The following is a 19629-nucleotide window of genomic DNA, read 5'->3' on the forward strand; positions in this document are numbered from 1 at the left end:
TATCCCCCTCAAGCAATGGACTTCACAATGGAATGCAGACCTGGGACTGACCATGCCAATGCAGCTGGACTTTCCAGGATCTGCCACTTAGACAATGAAGACTCTCTTGATAAAGTGTAGGCTCATCTTTCGTTTCAATTGCGAAATTGTTTAGAAGCTTTTAATATTGCCCTTTGTTTTTTAACCTGTTTACTCTTACCTGCACATTAAAATTGAATCCCCACATCCCACTGCCTTAGTGGGATCAGAGTAGCGGGTGCTTTTTCGTGAGCGCCATCTTGGGTGAGGGAATTGGGCTCGGCCACACGTCAGGGCCTGTGCTCTAGCGGTCAGGCACCTGCTTGCCTACTTAAGAGCTGGCAATGCAAGCGCTCAGTGCGTGCGCGCAGCGCGTGCGCGCAGCGGGCACGCTAATGGCGCGCCGGAGGCGCTTCAGAGGTACGCCCGTCTGCGCGCCAGCCGCGCACAGCGCCAGCCATGCTGTCCGTCGCAGCCCCCACCAGGAAAGAATTGAAAACACCAGGGAAGAGGGAAGAGGGAAGATGGACACCTTTCAGGAGTGTATGTCTCGAACTGCATGTTGGCTCAGGAGAAACTCCCTACAGATGAACGGAGGAAAGACTGAGGTAGTGTACTGTCCAGCTACCAGAGTGTCCCGACCTCTGCCAATAGATTTTAAACTCACTACAGAGAATGAAACTCTGGTTCCGGTTAAAGTAGTACGCAATCTGGGAGTTATAGTTGATAAAAACCTCCAGATGGACATACAAGCCGACAAAACTGCCAGTGTGTGCCTTTCTCTGCTACGTGTACTGCGCAAGATCCTCCCCCTACTCCCCGTAGACTCTCGACCGCTCGTAGTGAGAAGTGTAATACTGAGCAGGTTAGATTATTGTAACTCCCTATATTTGGGAGCACCATTATACATCGTGCAGAGGCTACAGAGGGTGCAGGCAGCGGCAGCAAAATTGACACTAAACAGACAACGTGGGTCATCCACGGCATTAGCGTTAAAAGATCTCCACTAGCTACCCATCAAGGAGAGAATTTATTTTAAATCTCTCTGTATCGTGTATAGGGCAACACATGGGCAGTGTCCTATCCCAGTGAAAAAAATGATCACCTGGTATAATCCAAGTAGGCAGCTCCGATCGTCAAATACCAGTCTGGTTACAACTACCAGATTTAAAAAGTCCCGGAAGGGGTGTAAAGCGTTCGGAATATTGGCCTCATATCTATGGAATGGGTTGCCCCTGCACCTTAGACAAGTAAATTCACTGACAGGGTTCAGGAAGAACCTAAAAACCTGGCTCTTTCCTAGGAACACCTATTTGCACTAAGGATATTGGCATTTGAGTCTGCTGTCTTTTGATGTTATTCCAACTAAGCGCCAGGATACCCGTAGGGTGGCAGTTTTGCGCTATATAAGTTCTTTTTCCATTCATTCCTTTCCACACTGAAAGCAGAAGCCTGCATCCTATCAACAAAGTGCTCAGAAACTGGAATGAAATAGGCAAAGGCCCCCTGGCCTGAAAGAACAAAAGAAAAGCAGTATACATATAGGAGCCCTGCTGTGAGAAGTTGGCCTGGTATATAATGCTCACTAATTCTAGTGATCACTTTGTACCATGCCAAGCAACCCTTATGATGATTGGTTGTAAGTCAACCTTATAGACCAGTTATCCTAGTGGTAACATGGACAAAGCAGTCTTAGGCTAAACTCTGAAAGGCATGTGAAGCCAGCTGTATTACCATACACAACCCCCTTGAATACCAAATGAAAGGACACCACCCAGATATATATTGAAAATATATATTGATTTATTAACTAAAAGTATCCCCTGGACTCTTCATGAGCACAGAAGCACAAGCGTTAAACACAAGACAGTTTAAAATACACAAAAGTTGCACAATATGGATGAGCCCTAGGGGCCACCTAAACCATATACTAAGAAAGTGGTATAAGAGATACCAATCTGAAAGGAAAGAGGCCTAGGGCCTTGGGAATCGCTGGAGCTATTCGAGACTAGCAGTGACTAAGTCGGGAAAGGCCCGCGGGACTCGGGTGCAGTGTTTAAAGTGCACGCACTCACCAATGCAAAGTCTATGGTGCGTAAAAAGTACAAAGTTAGTTAGTTCGGAACCTTCCGAGTGACCTAGAAAGCTGAAACTTGAGACACTGGCCCTAGAGGTGTGTACCAGTGTAGGAACACCGGCGGAGCTGAGTTACCTCACCCACAGAAAGCGGGTGCATAGGGTCGAAGTAGTGTCGGGTTTCGTCACGCTGGTCGATGGTGCTTGGAGCTGAAGATGCTGCAGGCGGCTCGATGTGAAGAGTTCCGGTGGATCCAAGGGTGGATCTGAAGTTGTGAAGACCTGAAAGCAGAGGGGACAATGTTCAAAGTCACTAGCCAGTGACTACCATGGAACCAGATTGGAACCAGGCGATGTCGGGTGCAAACAGGCGTTGAGGTGTAGCTTCTCTCTGCAGCCACGTGGACACCGGGGGTCAAGGACGTCCAGGAGTCGGTCACGAGCTGTCCCACATAGGCTTCTCGCTGTTGGCGGTGTCGGCAACTTGATCGGAGCAAACAGGCCTTGGCTAATGCAAGCCACGCAGGAGTCGAAAAAGGCTTAACACTCGGACCAGCAAGGTCAGAGCGGGTGCTCCTTTTCACAGGAGCTAGGGCAAGTCTGGAGCAACCAGACCCGTGGTGTAGTTCGTAGTTGTAGTAGCCAAGATGGCCGCTGACCACGTGGCTAGTGGCCGGGATGGCGCGTCGAGTGGCACAATGCAAAAGGGCCCCACGCAGATCGTGGAGATGCTGGAGGGCTCTTCTTCGGTGCAAGGGCTGCTCGGTGGTGGGGGTTCTCAGTCCCCAAAGCACAACGTCGAGGATGCCTCGGTTGCTGCGCAGTCAGCTTTTCGAGTGTCTTCCAAGAGGTCCGGTCCCACGTCACTCGGTGCCTCCACGGGTCCCTTCTTTGCAGGGACTGTGGATCGGGCTGTGAGAGGTCTTGGAGTCTGGGTCTTGTCAGACTCTGGGCTCGGGCTCCGGCGGGAGGCGGCGGCACAGCAGACGTTGAGTTGCTGGTTGGTGCCTGTGTTCACAGGGTGGCCACTCCTAGGCCACAAGGGAGATTCTCTTCAGTCTTCTGTGCAGCAGAATGTCGAAGTCCAGTCTTCTTCTTCGTGTAAAGTTGATTCAGGATGATCTGCTGTGCAATGGCACTGCTCCCACTCTTATTCCCAATCTGAGGGGTGGATCAACTACTAGGTCCCTCCTCTGGGAGGAACCAGGAAGGGGGGCGGTTACACCCCCTTTCCTTTGTCCAGCTCCTCGCCAGGCCTGGGTCTGGAAAGTCCCAGGACCGGTTTGGACTGGCTTATGTACGGGGACACCTTGTGTGCCCCGGGCATGTCTCAATCTATTCAGCCCTGTCCTACCCAATACACAAAACCCTGTCTGGGGTGGTGCTCGCACCTCCCAAGCAGGAAACCCTTTGTCCAAGCCTCCCTCGCTGGAAGGACTCCCAGCAGCAGGAGGTCAGACTCGTGTCTGTGGTGGCAGCATCCATTTTGTGATGCTGAGGCTCTGGTTAACTTTAAACGGGGTTAAGGCTACACACATGTCGTGTCCCTCTAGAAGGGTGGAATGCTATCCCCGTCGACAGAACTGTCGAGGGGATAGTATTCCAATTCGTATGACACCTTACTCGACATGTTTTGATAAAGCCAAACCAAAGATAGCATATAACTGCGAGGATTATAATGCACTTAAGAGTATATGGTATGGCAATATCCTGGAACAGCTTAGGGAGTGGTTCCCGACAGCTGCAGACAGGCTCAGCTCATGCTAGAGCACCATCTCACATATTTCCAAGCACTCTGCCTCCAGGATTGAAGAGGTCTTCCATAGGATTGGCTGATAGGAACATATGTGTCCAGTTTAGGGTTAGATATAGGGATACTATATCTAAGTAAGAGGTGATTACACCAACTTACCCCAGCTGAGTGATCAGCCAGTTGTGTCAAATATGGAGGCCAGGCCAGGGGTGGCACAATACATGCTGCAGCCCCTGGTAGGCCTTGGAAACACCTATGCCCTGGGTATCTATGGTAAACTGTTACAGGGGCCAATAAGGTGAACCAATTCCAATTGTGTTATGCACCTAAGGTACATGGAGTCCAATTTAAGGAGAGAGCAATTAGCCTGGGGCCCTGAATAGCAGGATCCCAGGCCAACTGTGTCAAAAACTAGCTAAACACCAGGCAAAACGTTTGGGGGTAACCATAGTCAGATATCCACCTTCCTACACCTGCTCCTAAGAAATCAGATCCTGCTTGAACCACGAAGAACCTCTGCCCGACTAGAATTACCTCAAAAAGCTGAAGGAGGAGTACTGTCCCTGACCTGGGGGATTGGCCTGCAGTGGGTACCTTGCTGAGAAAGGAGAGGAAAAGACTGAAAGAGACTTTGCAGAACTTGTTCTTCAACCCAATCTCCAAGGGCTTGTGGGTGAGCTTGCCCCCTGAACGGAGTCCCAGGAATATTGGACTCCTCCTGCCTCAAGAGCCGCTGCACATTGCCCCAAAACTTGCCCTGCCGCTGGAGCCGTGATCGAAGTGCGACTTGAAACCCTGTTGGTTCTGCAGCCGTGTCCGTGGCCGCCCGGAACCGTGTGGCTCTGTTCTGTACGGGCCGTAACCCGCACTGTCCATTGCCGGGCCACCTACACCCCGCTGCACCCTCCCCCCATGAACCGCACTGCTCGTCTCGCCGCCCCTGCCGCTGGTAGTGAAAGACTGGAGCATCCCGCAAGGAGAATCAGGGGTTATTTCAAAGAGTAAGTCCCTTGCCCTGACTAGAGGAGAGGGTCCCTGCTTGTCACAAGTACTTACCTGTGCCAACCAAAAACCCCCAAATCTAACATTGGAGGCAGCGGTAAGGATCCCGAATTTGCATTCATGATATATGTAAAATGATTGTTGAACACCACGTAGTGAGTACAGACCAATAACGCAGCCACATACTTGTAGATTTTTTGCTTTGCTGAGAAATCTCCATTTTTAAAGAAGTCATGCCTGGTTCACTCCGTGGGGGAAAGGCAGCATCTGTATCCCTGACATTGAGGGAATAGAAGGGGCAGAAGAGAGGCTGGAGAGCTACACCGTAGCCCAGCTGAAGGGCTTCTGCCTCAAGTTTAGAGGTTCAGAGTCTGGATGTAAAAACAATTCCCACTTCCAAAAGGCACTGAGGGCCTGGATGGAGTCAAGGGCACCTGAGAATGTGGGGGAAATTGAACCACCAGAAACCGTAATTGATTTTGGCAGAGTCCTGTCGCCAGAGGAGTAGGCAGACAGGAAGGAAACCCGAGCACATGAGATGGAGATGGCAAAACTTAAATTGAATGGGCAATTGGAGCTAGAAAGCAAAAAGATGACTCTGGAAGAAAGAATAATTCAGATGGAGCATAAGATGAAATTGAGGGAGATGGAGCTGAAAGCTAAACGTTTGGAACATCCTCCCTCTGGTGGCAGCACAACGCCAGTGCAGATAGAATGAAGGGTGTACATACCTAAATAAGTGGTAAAAGAGTTTTTTTTAAGAATGATGACATAGGGCAGTGGTTCAAGGCCTATAAGGTAGCCATGTCTTCCCACCGAGTCCCTGAGAGAGATTAGGGAGCGAGGTTGTGGGGGCGGATCCTTAGTGAGGGGCGAGACACACTGCTAGATTTGCCTTCTGAAGTTTATAATTCTTACCCACACATGAAGGAAGCTTTGATGACCGGGTATGGGTTAACTCCTGAATTGTACAGACAGAGGTTCAGGGGTTGTGCAAAGATTCCTAACAGTACGTATGTTGAGTATGTAACTTTTTTCTGCAGAGCACTGGATGGTTGGGTGAAGGGTAGCAAAGTTGATGATTTTCACAGTCTCTTTGATTTGGTTGCATGGGAGCACTTGTCTAGTAATTGTTTTCCTGAGCTACGACAGCACCTGATTGGAGCTTGCTTGCTGAGGAGGCGGACCGCTGGGTCAGCACCAGGGTCCACAAGGGCAAAGTGGGAGACTCCGCCAAGGGTGGGCAGGGTCCCCTGCACAAGAGTGGAGGGGTAAGGGCAAACAAAGGGAGTTTCAGAAGAGGCCTCAAAGTAATCCCCAAGGGAACCAAGGGAAAGGTTCTCAGCATCCCCCACCCCAGAAACCCGCCGGGGCCTCGACAGGCACTTCTGTTCAAAGAGGGACCCTGAAGTGTTACAAGTGTGCGTGAACTGGGTCATTTTGCCAATGATCCCAAGTGTTGACTGTTTGGAAAACCAGCACCCACTGGTGCTCCGCCCCGGCAGATGGCTAGTGTAGCCTTTGGGGAGGAGGTAGAAGTCCAAGGTGGGTGGGATCCCGTTCAGATGACCCTGGTCTCTTTAGGAGACAGTGAGATGGTCACAGAGAACCAACTGCCCTCTAACACTAAGAAATATGGGCAGTGGGTGACCATCAATGGCCAAAGGGTGGAGGCTCTTAAAGATACAGGAGCCAGTGTGACTGCTGTCAAGCAGCACCTGGTGTCTCAAGAGCAGGTTGTCCCCCATGCATACTGCTGTGTTGTCAACGCTGACAACACAGACAGTCGTTGTCCAATGGCTCAGGTTCCCTTTGAGTGGGGGGGGTCTCTGGTACTCTTCATGTAGCTGTGAGAACTGCCATGCCTGTAGACTGTTGGTTGGGGAACGACTTAGAAAGTTCACCTTGGGAGAAGGTGGAGAAGAAGGCTCACCTGAGGATGGTGGGTCTGCCTGACTGGGCGTGCGTGACCACCCGGCCAATGGCAGCCAGTAGAGGTGTTCAAGAGGTCCTGGAGCCTGAGGGAGAGGCCCAGGAACCAGCCTTAGAGAGAAGGCACAGGAGGCGCGAGAAACCGGCCCCTGAAGTTCCCACGACCCAGGAGGAAGCACACCTTGAGGGAGATGCCCTGGAGCCTACCGGGGAACAGATAACTGAACTGGGGGACCTGCCTGAGCTGACCCATTGGCAGCATGAAGGAGGCCCCTCCAGGGAGGAATTCTGCAGGGCGCAGAAAGAATGCCCTTCTCTCGAGGGTCTGCGGCAGCAGGCTGCAGACCAGGCTAACGGTGATCAGTCTGGAACACATTTTATTTATTGGGAGAATGACCTCCTGTATTCAGAGCCTAAGGTTGCTGAACCTGGGTCAGCCTGTGCGCTGGTGGTACCCCAGAGATTCAGGGCCTTCCTACTGGGGCTGGCTCACGATGTGCCATTGGCAGGGCATTTGGGGCAGGACAAGACCTATGAAAGGCTTGTCACTCACTTTTATTGGCTTCAAATGCACAGGAACTCAGATGATCACTGTAGGACCTTCCAGACTTGCCAGGCAAGTGGAAAGAGTGGGAGGAAGCAGAAGGCTCCTCTCCAGCCATTCCCTGTAGTCAGTACCCCATTCCAGAGAGTGGGAATTGACATTGTGGGACCACTGGACCCCAGGACAGCCATGGGCAACAGGTTTATCCTGGTCCTGGTGGACCATGCCACCCGGTACCCGGAAGCCATCCCTCTGAGGACAGTGACGGCCCCCGTGGTGGGACGTGCACTGATAAGAATTTTCTCCAGAGTGAGATTCCCTCTAGAGGTGGTGTCTGACCGGGGTACCAATTTCATATCCAAGTATATGAAATCCCTTTGGCAAGAGTGTGGTGTAACCTACAAGTTCACCACACCTTACCACCCCCAAGGAAATGGGTTGGTTGAGAGATTCAACCGTACACTGAAGGGCATGATTATGGGTCTGGAAGAACCCATGAGGCGTAAGTGGGACTTCCTCTTGCCATGCCTTCTCTTGGGTTCAGCCCCTTTGGGCTCCTGTATGGACACCCAGTGAGAGGACCTCTAAGTATGGTCAAGGAAGGCTGGGAGCAATCTCCCAGGAAACCTCCCCAGAATGTATATAGCTACATGCTGGCCTTCAGGAACCAGACTAGGCGTTTCAGGCAATTTGCTGAGGCAAATCTGGAAGACATATATAACCAAAGAGATTCTATCAAAAAAAGAGAATAAGGTGATGGTTTTTTATTTTAATTTGTAACTATTTTAGAAGTGGTACTAGGCTCTCTCTTAGAAGTGGAAAGATTAGAGCACAATGTGCTTGTTAAAATACCCCTCACACACTAAAAAACCGTTAGTGTCATGCTTCATCATAGGGGTCTTCCCGCCCCTATAACGGGACGGGGCGTGCTACGACCAGACGGACTACGCGGGAGCACTTAAGTTGTGACAGAGGCTATGTGTGGGTGCATGGGTATCAGTGAAAGTGTAGGGACCTAAGTGTGTGTGTGAGGGGTATTTTAACAAGCACATTGTGCTCTCATCTTTCCACTTCTAAGAGAGAGCCTAGTACCACTTCTAAAATAGTTAAAAATTAAAATAAAAAACCATCACCTTATTCACTTTTTTTGATAGAATCTCTTTGGTTATATAAGTCCTGTTTTGGAGGGTGATTCTATCAGTACCTCTACGCTCCTCTTTTTGGTTTGGAAAATCTGGAAGACAGCCAGGAGGAGATGAAGCAGTGGTACGACCAGAATGCCACTCAGGTAGAGCTACAGCCTGGACAAAAGGTGTGGGTCTTGGCCCCCGTGGAGCCTTGTGCGCTCCAGGACAAGTGGACAGGCCCCTTTGAGGTGGTGGAGCGCAAGAGTCCTGTCACCTATCTGGTGGACTTACAGTCTCCCAGGAACCCCTTGAGGGTCCTGCATGTCAACCGCCTTAAGCCCCACTTAGAGAGGTCTGAAATGGGCATGCTCTTGGCAACAGATGATGGAATGGAGGAGGAGACTAGCTTCTTCCTGACCTCCTGGTAGCCACAGAGAAAGATGGGTCAGTGGATAGAGTTAACGCACGAGTTATTTACCTTCGGTAATGATATATTCGTAAGAAACAGTAGTTAGTATTAGATTCCTTACCTTAGAATATCCCCAGGCATCAGACTGGATCCGGAAACCTTTGCGAAGCAGTACCCTTGCGCGTCCGTAGGCGTCGTCTACGGCTCCGCGTCCGTTGTCGGCGTCGTTGGCGCCAGGATGACGTCACCGGAGTACTTAGACGCTGCCCTTGCACGCTGACGTCAGTTCTTATACACAGCTTTTCTGCGCCAGAAACGCAGAGCCATGATAAAAAGCAACACTGGTGCCATGAAACTAGGGCCCTGAAAGGAGATGACCTTAACCCTAGATATCGGTTCGCAGAACGGGGAGGATGGGTGGGGCGGTAAGGAATCTAATACTAACTACTGTTTCTTACAGATATATCGTTACCGAAGGTAAGTAACTTGTGGATCTGAAAGAAACAGGTTAGTATTAGATTCCTTACCTTTGAATAGATACCCCAACAATACCAACCCCAGCGGTGGGTCTGCGAACCAATAATCACACCAGAAAGTCCTGGAGGACGGAACAGCCAAAGAAGCCAACCCTCCGGACTTAGCTGTCCACGTAGTAGTGTCTTGCGAACGTGTGCCGCAAGGCCCACGTAGCTGCCGGACAGATGTCTTGCAAGGGGACTCCCAGGTCCAGGGTAGTATTAGCCGCCGTGGCCTGAGTGGAATGGGCCCTCTGCCCAACAGGAGGCTCCTTCTTAGCCAAAGAGTAGAATGCCTTGATGTACAACACGACCCACCGAGAGATGGTCCATTTGTGCACCGCCCGCCCATCTTAGCGCCCACGTAACCAACAAAGAGTTGGTCATCCACCCAGAACTGGCGTGTGCGATCCAGATAGTGTGACAGCGCACGTTTTGGGTAAAGACGGTGGAGCTGCTCTTCCTCTTTAGAGGGATGCGGAGGCGGAAAGAAGGTGGGCAAGGTGATGAACTGCCCGATGTGGAAGGCTGTGACTACCTTGGGCAGGAAAGAGGGCCTTGTCCGCAACACAACCTTGTCCGGATGGACAGAAAGGAAAGGAGGTTTAGAGGAAAGAGCCTGGAGCTCACTCACTCTCCTGGCAGAGGTGATGGCAACCAGGAAAGCAGTCTTAAGTGTAAGAAGACGGAGAGGATAGTTATGAAACGGCTCAAAAGGAGCGCACATCAGGTAAGTTAGAACCAGGTTCAAGTCCCACTGGGGCATCATGAAAGGAACAGGGGGAACATATGAGTGATGCCCTTCAAGAATCTGTTAACAATCGGAGACTTGAATAAAGAAGGCTGATCAGGTAGCCTCAAGAAGGCGGAAAGGGCAGAAAGGTAGCCCTTGATAGTGCCCAGAGCAGAGCCCTGCTGGGCTATTCCACCTGCAGGCGTATACCGATTTTGTGGAGGGACGCCTTGCTGCCAGAATGACATTACAGATTTCAGGAGGCAAGTCAAATGGCCTCAACTGTCGCCGCTCAATCTCCAAGCATGATGGTGGAGACTGGACAGGTTCGGGTGGAGGACCGTCCCCTGCTGCTGCGACAGAAGGTCCTCCTGAAGAGCCAGACAAATCGGGGGATCGACAGACATGCTGAGTAGCTCTGGATACCAATATCTTCATGCCCAGTCCATAGCCACAAGGATAACTTGGGCCCAGTCAAGCCTGATCTTCTTCAGCACTGCGTAGAAGTGGTATAGGCGGAAAGGCGTACAGCAGACCGCAGCTCCACTCACGTCGAAAAGCGTCTCCGAGCGAGTGCAGCCTTGGAAATTCCAACGAGCAGAACTGATGACATTGCGCATTCTCTTCTGTGGCGAACAGATCTAACCAAGGCTCTCCCCACTGCTGAAACAGGCCTTGCGCCACGTCCGAGTTCAGACGCCATTCGTGATCCATCATGCACCGATGGCTGAGTTCGTCCGCCCTGGCGTTCAGGGAACCTGTCAGGTGTTGAACCACCAGGGTCACGCCCTGATGTTCCAGCCACTGCCAGAGGCGCAGAACCTCCTGGCATAGGGTCCACGACCCCACCCCGCCCTGTGTGTTGCAGAACCACATGGCGGTGTTGTTGTCCGTGAACACCTGCACTACACTCCCCCGGACAGAGGTGAGGAACGCCTTCAGTGCAAGCCGGATCGCCCGCAGCTCCAGAAGGTTGACATGAAGCTGGGACTCCGCCGGAGACCAGAGGCCTCTGATCTCCGCCTCTCCCATGTGGCCTCCCCAGCCCTAGAGTGCTCCAGTTGGGGTAGGGAGAGGGATCTGCCGCTGACCCAATCGCGGTCCGTGAGCCACCACTGCAACTGTCTTGCAGTGCCCTCCGAGATCAAGACATGGTCGGACAAGTTGCCCTGATGCTGGGCCCACTGAAACTTTAGGTCCCACTGCAGAGCCCACATCCGCCACCGGGCGTGATGCACCAGAAGGATGCAGGAGGCCATCAGCCCCAGAAGCCGCAGCGTCAACCTGACCGAGAGTCGGGATAACGGCTGAAAGATCGGAATCAGAGCCTGAATATCCCGAACCCGCTGTTCGGGAGGATAAAGCCGAAACTGCGCTGAGTCTAGAACCGCTCCGATAAAGAGGAGCTTCTGAGAGGGGCACAGGTGTGACTTTGGCACATTGATGGAGAACCCCAGCAGGTCGGCCGTAGTCTGGAGGTGGCTGACGACTGTCTGGGGCGAGCCCGCCTTCAACAACCAGTCGTCGAGGTAGGGGAAGACTGAAACCCCTAACCTGCGCAGATGAGCTGCGACCACCGCCATCACTTTCATGAACACCCGTGGGGCGCTGGTAAGGCCGAAGGGGAGCACAGTAAACTCAAATTGCTTGTGGCCTACCGTGAACCGCATGTAACGCCGGTGGGCCTGTAGGACAGGGATGTGAAAATAAGCGTCCTGCAAGTCCAACGCTACCATCCAGTCTCCTGGGTCCAGGGCAGCTAAGATCTGAGTCAGTGTCAGCATCTTGAACTTCTCCTTCTGGAGGAAGCCGTTGACGTTCCGTAGGTCCAATATAGGGCGTAGGCCCCCTTTGCCCTTCTTGGGTACCAGAAAGTAGTGGTATAAACAACCACACCCTACTTCTGGCTCAGGAGCGCGCTTGATGGCCCCCTTGGCCAAGAGGGCCATAACTTCCTCTTGTAGAAGCTTCAAGTGATCCCCCGACACGCAGTGGTACTGCGGTGGCATGGCTGGAGGGGATGCCTCGAAGGGGAGGGAGTAGCCCCTTCGGACGATTTGCAGCACCCACCAGTCCGATGTGACAGTGCGCCAGTGGAGGTGGTGATGGCGAACCCTGCCCCCCACTGGCGTCACGTGGGCCTGAAAGCTCGGACTAGGAGGGTTTTGAGGCGGATGCTGCAGGGGTAGGTGTGGACTGGCCTCGCCTTTGTCCCCGACCGCCGCCACGGCGGTTTCCACGTCTGGCACCGTGCTAGATGGTAGTCTGCGGCCCGTGGCTGGCAGGACGTGTGAGGGTGCCCCTTCCTTAGCCACGAAAGGGGCGAAAGGCAGCCGTTTGCTGGCGCAGGGCCGAGAGGCCCAAGGACTTGGCCATAGCCCTGGAGTCCTTAAAGCGCTTAAGCGCATGGTCGGCCTTGTCGCCAAATAGGCGACGGCCATCAAACGGCATGTCCATAAGGGTGTTTTGGACATCAGCCGAAAAGTAGGCTGACCTCAACCAGGCGTGGCGACGAATCGCCACCGTCGTTGCCATCGCTCTGCCCAGTGAGTCCGTGGTATCCAGCCCACACCGGATGGAATACCGTGCCGCATCTCGACCCTCCGCAAGTGCTTGGGCGAGTTTAGTCCGGGCCTCCTCCGGACATTGTGGCAGCACGTCTGCGACCGTGTCCCACAGAGAGTGGGTGTAACGGCCCAAGAGGCATGCGGTGTTGACTGACCGCAACCCCAAACTCAGGGAGGAGAATACCTTTTTTCCTTATTGCTCATACCTCTTGGATTCCCGATCGGGGGGAGCCGTCGGGAATGCGGTCTGGGAGTTAGAGGCCTGGATGACCAGGCTCTCGGTGGTGGGGTGGGTGGACAGGAAGCAAGGGTCGCCCGGAGCCGGGCGGTTGAACCTGGCCACGTTCCTATCTACAGGCGGACCTGTAGCGGGCTTGGACCAAGTGCCCAGAAGAAAGTCTGACAAGGCCTCATTAAAAGGCAGCAGAGGCTCGGCCGAGCTTGCCTGCGGTTTAACGACCTCAATGAGGAGGTTAGTCCTCACGGCCGCGACGGGGAGCTCAAGGCCCAGGGCCTTGGCAGCCCGCGTCAGCACCACACTATAGGCAGCCCCCTCCTCCATAGCCAAGGTAGGAAGGGAGACAAAACCAATGTCAGGCGAAGTGTCCAGACCACTGGCCTCCCCAAGCTCACGTGTCCAGTCCTGAGAAGACTGACACTCACGTGCCAGAGGGTCCTCAGACCCCTCCCAATCCTCCTCGTCACCCATCAACTAGTACTCAGGTTCAAAGGATGGGGCCGGGTCGTAGAAGTAAAAGTCTCCCATCGGTGTCGAGAGCAGCGCCGAGTGGCGCTGCTCTGACGCCGGACCCGAATCGAGGGTAGGACCAGGGACGGCGGCGCCAGGGGCGACACCCTAGGGGCCGGCGCAGGCAAGCTCGTGAGGTCGACCGGCGACGACCTGGATCCGGAGTCGGATCCGGCGGGGCCCTGCGGCGTCGGGACAGAAGTCACCGACGGCGTCGGGGCCGAAGCACCCGACGGCGCCGGCGCCGAAGCACCCGGCCCGCGTGGTGACCCAGTCGGGGCCGCTTGGCCCAAAGGCGCCGTGGAACCAGAAGAAGGAGCGAGCAACCTCATGGCCATGAGGAAGGACTCTATCTCCTCTGGTGTCGCGTTCTGTCCAGGGACCGGCTGGTATGGAACAGGCCGCAACGCCTGCGGCTCCGGTGGAGCCGCGGGGCGGTGTCGCCTGAACCCCCTGCCGGGTCGCGCGAGTGTCGGGGGGAGTCAGAAGAGCGATGGCGCCTCTTCGACGAGCTCGAAGACTGATGACGACTCCCGGAACTGTGGTGACTCCGGCCCGCGACCGGTCCCTCGACCTCCTTCCGGACCGGGACCTCGAGCGGGGCAGGGCTGACTGCCGGAGCTCGAGTCGCTTGCGGGACCGCTCCCATCTAGCTTTGGACGTCAGGACCCGGCAGTCGGAGCAGGACTTGTCGTCGTGGTCGGGGCCCAGACAGTGAAGGCACCGGCGATGTGGGGTCGGTAACCGACATCAGTCAGCTGCAATCGACGCAGGGTTTGAACCCGGGCATCCCTACCGGCACCGCTGGAGTCGAGAGACTTCGAAAGATGATCAAAAAGGATCGAACAAGTTAGTCAAAAATTGACTAGGGTACAACTTTTTCCAGATCGGCGCTTGCTGGTGCGGAAAAAAGAAGAACTGATGTCAGCGCGCGAGGGCGGCATTTAAGCACTCGTCATACCGGCGCCAACGACACCGACGACGGACGCGAAGCCGCAGACGACGCCTACCAACGCACAAGGGTACTGCTCCGCAAAAGTTTCCGGATCCAGTCTGACGCCTGGGGATATTCTAAGGTAAGGAATCTAATACTAACCTGTTTCTTTCAGGTCTCTCTCCCACCCTGACCCCTGAGCAACAGAATGACTGCCGCCAGCTGCTGGGACAGTTTTCTGATCTGTTCTCCCTGGTTCCTAGTATCACTGATTGGTGAGTCCATGATGTGGATACAGGAGACAGTTTGTCTATGAAGCACAAGGCTTACAGGGTGACTGACAGGGTCAGGGCTTGCATCAAAGAGGAGGTCTCAAAGATGCTTGCTCTTGGGGTGATTGAGTCCTCCAGCAGTACTTGGGCCATCCCAGTGGTCTTGGTCCTGAAGGCTGCAGCGCCAGGTGCCACACCCGAATTCCGGTTCTGTGTGGACTACCGAGGGCTCAATTCGATCACGAAGACTGACGCGCACCCCATCCCCAGAGCTGATGAGCTTATTGATCGGTTAGGGGCTGCAAGGTACCTCAGCACGTTTGACTTAACGTCTGGGTACTGGCAGATCGCCTTGACTGATGGGGCCAAAGAGAGGTCAGCATTCTCCACACCAGATGGGCATTTCCAATTCCGGGTTATGCCGTTTGGGATGGAGAATGCCCCTGCCACCTTTCAGAGGTTGGTCAACCAGGTGTTGGTTGGGCTGGATGAGTTCCGTGCAGCCTACCTGGATGACATCGCAGTGTTCAGTTTCACATGGGAAGAACATCTGCACCACCTCTGGGAAGTGTTGATGGCACTGCGCAAGGTAGGCCTCACTATCAAGGCAAGCAAGTGTCAGATCGGGTAGGGTTCTGTGGTGTACTTGGGGCTCCAAGTTGGGAGCGGCCAGGTGGCGCCCCTTCAACCCAAGATTGAAACCATCCTGACTTGGGAACCCCACAAAACCCAGACAGAGGTGAGGGCCTTCCTAGGGCTCACCGGGTACTACAGGAGGTTTGTCAAGGGGTATGGCAACATTGTTGCACCCTTGACAGAGCTGACTTCCAAAAAGCAGCCAAAGAAAGTGATTTGGACTGACACCTGTCAGAAAGCTTTTGACACCCTGAAAACTGCCATGTGCACAGCGCCCGTGCTCCTGACACCCAACTTCTCCAAAGAGTTCCTTGTGCCACAGACGCTTCAGAGCATGGTGTAGGGATTGTTCTCTCACAGATGACTGAGGAGGGCGTTGACCAACCCTTAGCCTTCATTAGTAGGAGGTTACTTCCACAGGAACAGAGGTGGAGTGCAATTGAGTGTGAGGCTTTTGCTGTGGTCTGGGCACTGAAGAAGCTAGGACCCTACCTGTTTGGGACTCACTTCCGAGTTCAGACAGACAACAGGCCCCTCAGATGGTTGATGCAAATGAGGGGTGAGATTTCAAAGCTGTTGAGGTGGTCCATTTCCCTAAAGTGTATGGACTTCACGGTGGAACATCGCCCTGGCACAGATCACACCAATGCTGATGGTCGTTCCAGGTTTTTCCGCCTTAGTGATGAGAACTCACTGGGTTAGGGTAGTTCTCGCCACATTTCAGCTGGAGGGGAAACATGTTAGACCTGGCACCACTGGCGTGGATCTCACATCCATTTTTTTACTGTGCCTTTTGTGTTTTTGCTGGTGTTAGCTGCTCAGAGGAATGTGCCACTGCCAATCAGTGCCACAATGCCAGTGCTCCCTGTATAAAGTGTATATGTTGCTTGGTTTCCATGATTGGCTTGTTTGGTTTACTGTCAGACCCCAGTAAAGTGCACCAGGCGTGCCAGGGCTTGTAAATCCAAATGCTGCTAGTGGGCTTGCAGCAATGGTTGTGCCACCCACAGAAGCAGCCTTGTAAAAACATATTTAAGGTCTGCCATTGCAGAACCTGCATGCAGTCTGGTACTGTCATGCCGGCTGCGCAAGTGCACCCACTTGCCAGTCCGTAAACCGTCCCTTAACTGCATATTAGTCACTCCTATGGTTGGCCCAAGGGCAGGGTGCATTGTAAGCATAAGGTAGGACAAGCCCTGATGTGTGTGGCATGTTCTTATAGTGAATTACAGCCATTTTCGTTTATCACTATTGTAAGGCTACCTGTTCTCATAGGCCGGAATGGGCTTTTGGAATTGTTACATTCTACATTCCTAACAAACTCAGGGAACATGGTAGAAATTCAAGTTTGGCATGCCTGAACTCCGAATAATAAAATACACCTTTTAGTAAAGTTTATTTTATTGTTCTGTGTTTGCAAATACCACTTTTAGAAAGTTGGTATTTGCTTGCCTAACCATTTCATCCCGCCTCTGCTCTGATGTGTATCTGCTGTCTGGTTTCTGTGTGTGACAGGGCTGGGGAATTCCAGGAGACAGGCTGGGGCTGCCAGGTGGTGAATAGAAAGATGACAGCCAGATGGATGGGAGGAGTGCACCTAGGTTCTGAGTAGGGCTGTGCTCTGCACCACAATGCTGGCTCCACCTCCTGTGGAGCGTCTGAGGTCTTTGCCCTGCACCTTGTAAAGAGAGAGGGAAGACTATCAACAGTGTACTCCTGGACTGTACTTGTCACCACAATGCTGGCTCCACCCCCTGCAGCGCGTCTGATGTCTCTGCCCTGCACACTGAAAGCAGAAGCCTGCATCCTACCAACAAAGTGCTCAGAAACTGGGCTGAACTAGGCAAAGGCCCCATAACCTGAAAGAACAAAATAAATGCAGTATACATATAGGAGCCCTGCTCCTAAGAAATCAGATCCTGCTTGAACCACGATGAACCTCTGCCCGACTAGAAGGACCTGGAAAAGCTGAAGGAGGAGTACTGTCCCTGACCTGGGGGATTGGCCTGCAGTGGGTACCTTGCTGAGAAAGGAGAGGAAAAGACTGAAAGAGACTTTGCAGAACCTTCAACCTAATCTCCAAGGGCTTGTGGGTGAGCTTGCCCCCTGAACGGAGTCCCAGGAATATTGGACTTCTACTACCTCAAGAGCATCTGGACATTGCCCCAAAACTTGCCCTGCCGCTGGAGCCGCGATCGAAGTGCGACTCGAAACCATGTTTGTTCTGCAGCCGTGTCCATGGCCGCCCCGCACCATGTGGCTCTGCTCTGTACGGGCCGTAACCCACACTGTCCATTGCTGGGCCGCCTACACCCCGCTGCACCCTCCCCCCGTGAACCGCACTGCTCGTCTCGCCGCCCCTGTGAAAGACCAGAGCATTCTGCAAGGAGAATCCGCCCCGTACCCCGAAGCGTACCGGCTCCCCTGGCGCCGCACTCCAGAAGCCGAACCCGCAGCCGTGCCCTGAAGAGTACGGCTCGTATGCACGAGGCGTACCGGCCGACCCGTACTGCGCCGCTGGGTTCGGATTAGCACTTCCCGCTCTAAGACACGACTGGCATCCCGCGCCGCATTGTGAAGCCACTACGACCCGGACCGTCTGCTTCGCCCTGCAGCCCCGCTCAGACGCCCCAAACTGAGGCCTCTAATCTACGCCGGGCCGACACCAGAGAAGAGCCCACGTACGCTCCTGGAGCACCTTTACCTGCCCCATCATCCGCGTCGACCCCTACGAACTTCAAGGTACTGTGAGAGTCGCTACCGACTGGGTGCGCATCGGACCAGCGAGTCCGCAACGTTTTTTCTCTTTTAAGACACGAGAGAACCGCACAGCTCCACACACAGAGACCATCAAGACACGCATTTGTGAAGTAAAACTTTGCCTTTTTAATAGTATTGTGGCCTCAATAGAAACGTTATCTGGGTCTTGTATTAAGTCTGCTTGATATATATAAAGAAACCTATTTTTGATATAAAACTAGACTGGTGTCCATTTGTGGTGTATTCTTGAATTACTGTATGTGATCATAAATGCTTAACCAATAACGCTCTGAGATTAGCCTTGTCTGCTCGCGCCACGCAACCTAGAGGGTGAGCAGGGGTTATTTCAAAGAGTAAGTCCATTGCCCTGACTAGAGGAGAGGGCCCCTGCTTGTCACAAGTACTTACTTGTGCCAACCAGAGACCCCCAAATCTAACAGTTAATAAATGCACCTTAAGGAGAACTCGAGTTGCCCTCTGAAAACCTACCGACTTGTCTATACCAGCCATCCACCCCAGACATGCTTCTGGCCTCCTGAGATGAACAAAAGTTACTTACCTGTAAACTGTGGTTCTCTAGTATTGGTGTCTTTCATAGATTCACATGCTGGAATATTCCCCGTCGTCGAAGTTTGAGTCCCACGGTACATAACATAGCAATGTAACAATAACACAAGCATATATGCATAACAGAAAGAAAAAAACATAGAGTTTTCCATAGGTAGACAACATATCACTTCTATGATATTGTCACATTTTAGGTGCCTTAGCCTCACAACTACATCTTCCAGAATGCCTGCTCTGTAAGACTGTTGTCTGTCTCCACTCCTCTATCTCCTCCGGTTTCCTATATCTGTCCCCCACAGGAAGCTATCGGTGCATGTCACCTGTGTGTCTGCCTTTCCCTGTGCTGCTGTGGACGGAGATTCTGATGATTCCAGAACGGGTCGCTTCTTCGCTTGTGAAAATCGAGGAGTCTTGACCTTTAGAGCCGCGCTGCGAAGCCGCGCTGAGACGCCGCGCTGGGAGCTCAGGGAGACGCTCTCAGTTAACGTGGTATACTTGCCCTTTGACCTTTGGATTCACGCTGAGGATTCGTGCTGAAAAGACAAGAGAGACGCTCTCAGCATAGCGGAGTTTGTCTAAGAACATTTGACCAGGGTTTGCTACTCCAATTCTTCGCTGAAGTAATTGGAATTCTAGCGATAAGCTTCAGAAGAGTATTTTTGTCTCTTCTCTTTTTGTTCGTTTTCTGTTCTTTTGGAACTCTGAGATTACTGGATAATTAGTCAAAACCCTAGAGCCATTGAGAGGCTCGGATTGCGTACATTGGAAATCGCATGGAAAGCAAGAGGTATTGTTTCCAGATGATTACCCAGGACTTATGACACACATAGCAGAGAAGAGACGTCGTTTTGTGAGCTAAGTAGCTTCTTCCTTATATGACTAAGACTTCCACTCTCCGAACCCGTGGTTCTTGGGTAGCTGGTGTTTTCTATGACTTTTACTTTATTTTTTCCTTTTTTGAGACCTTTTTTATTGAATGATTGTGGCAGCATATTTAAGTAAGTGATTCTCACACCCACATAATTATCAGCTGCAT

This window comes from Lissotriton vulgaris, unplaced genomic scaffold (assembly GCF_964263255.1).
Source record: "Lissotriton vulgaris unplaced genomic scaffold, aLisVul1.2 SCAFFOLD_4572, whole genome shotgun sequence".
Lineage (NCBI taxonomy): Eukaryota > Metazoa > Chordata > Amphibia > Caudata > Salamandridae > Lissotriton > Lissotriton vulgaris.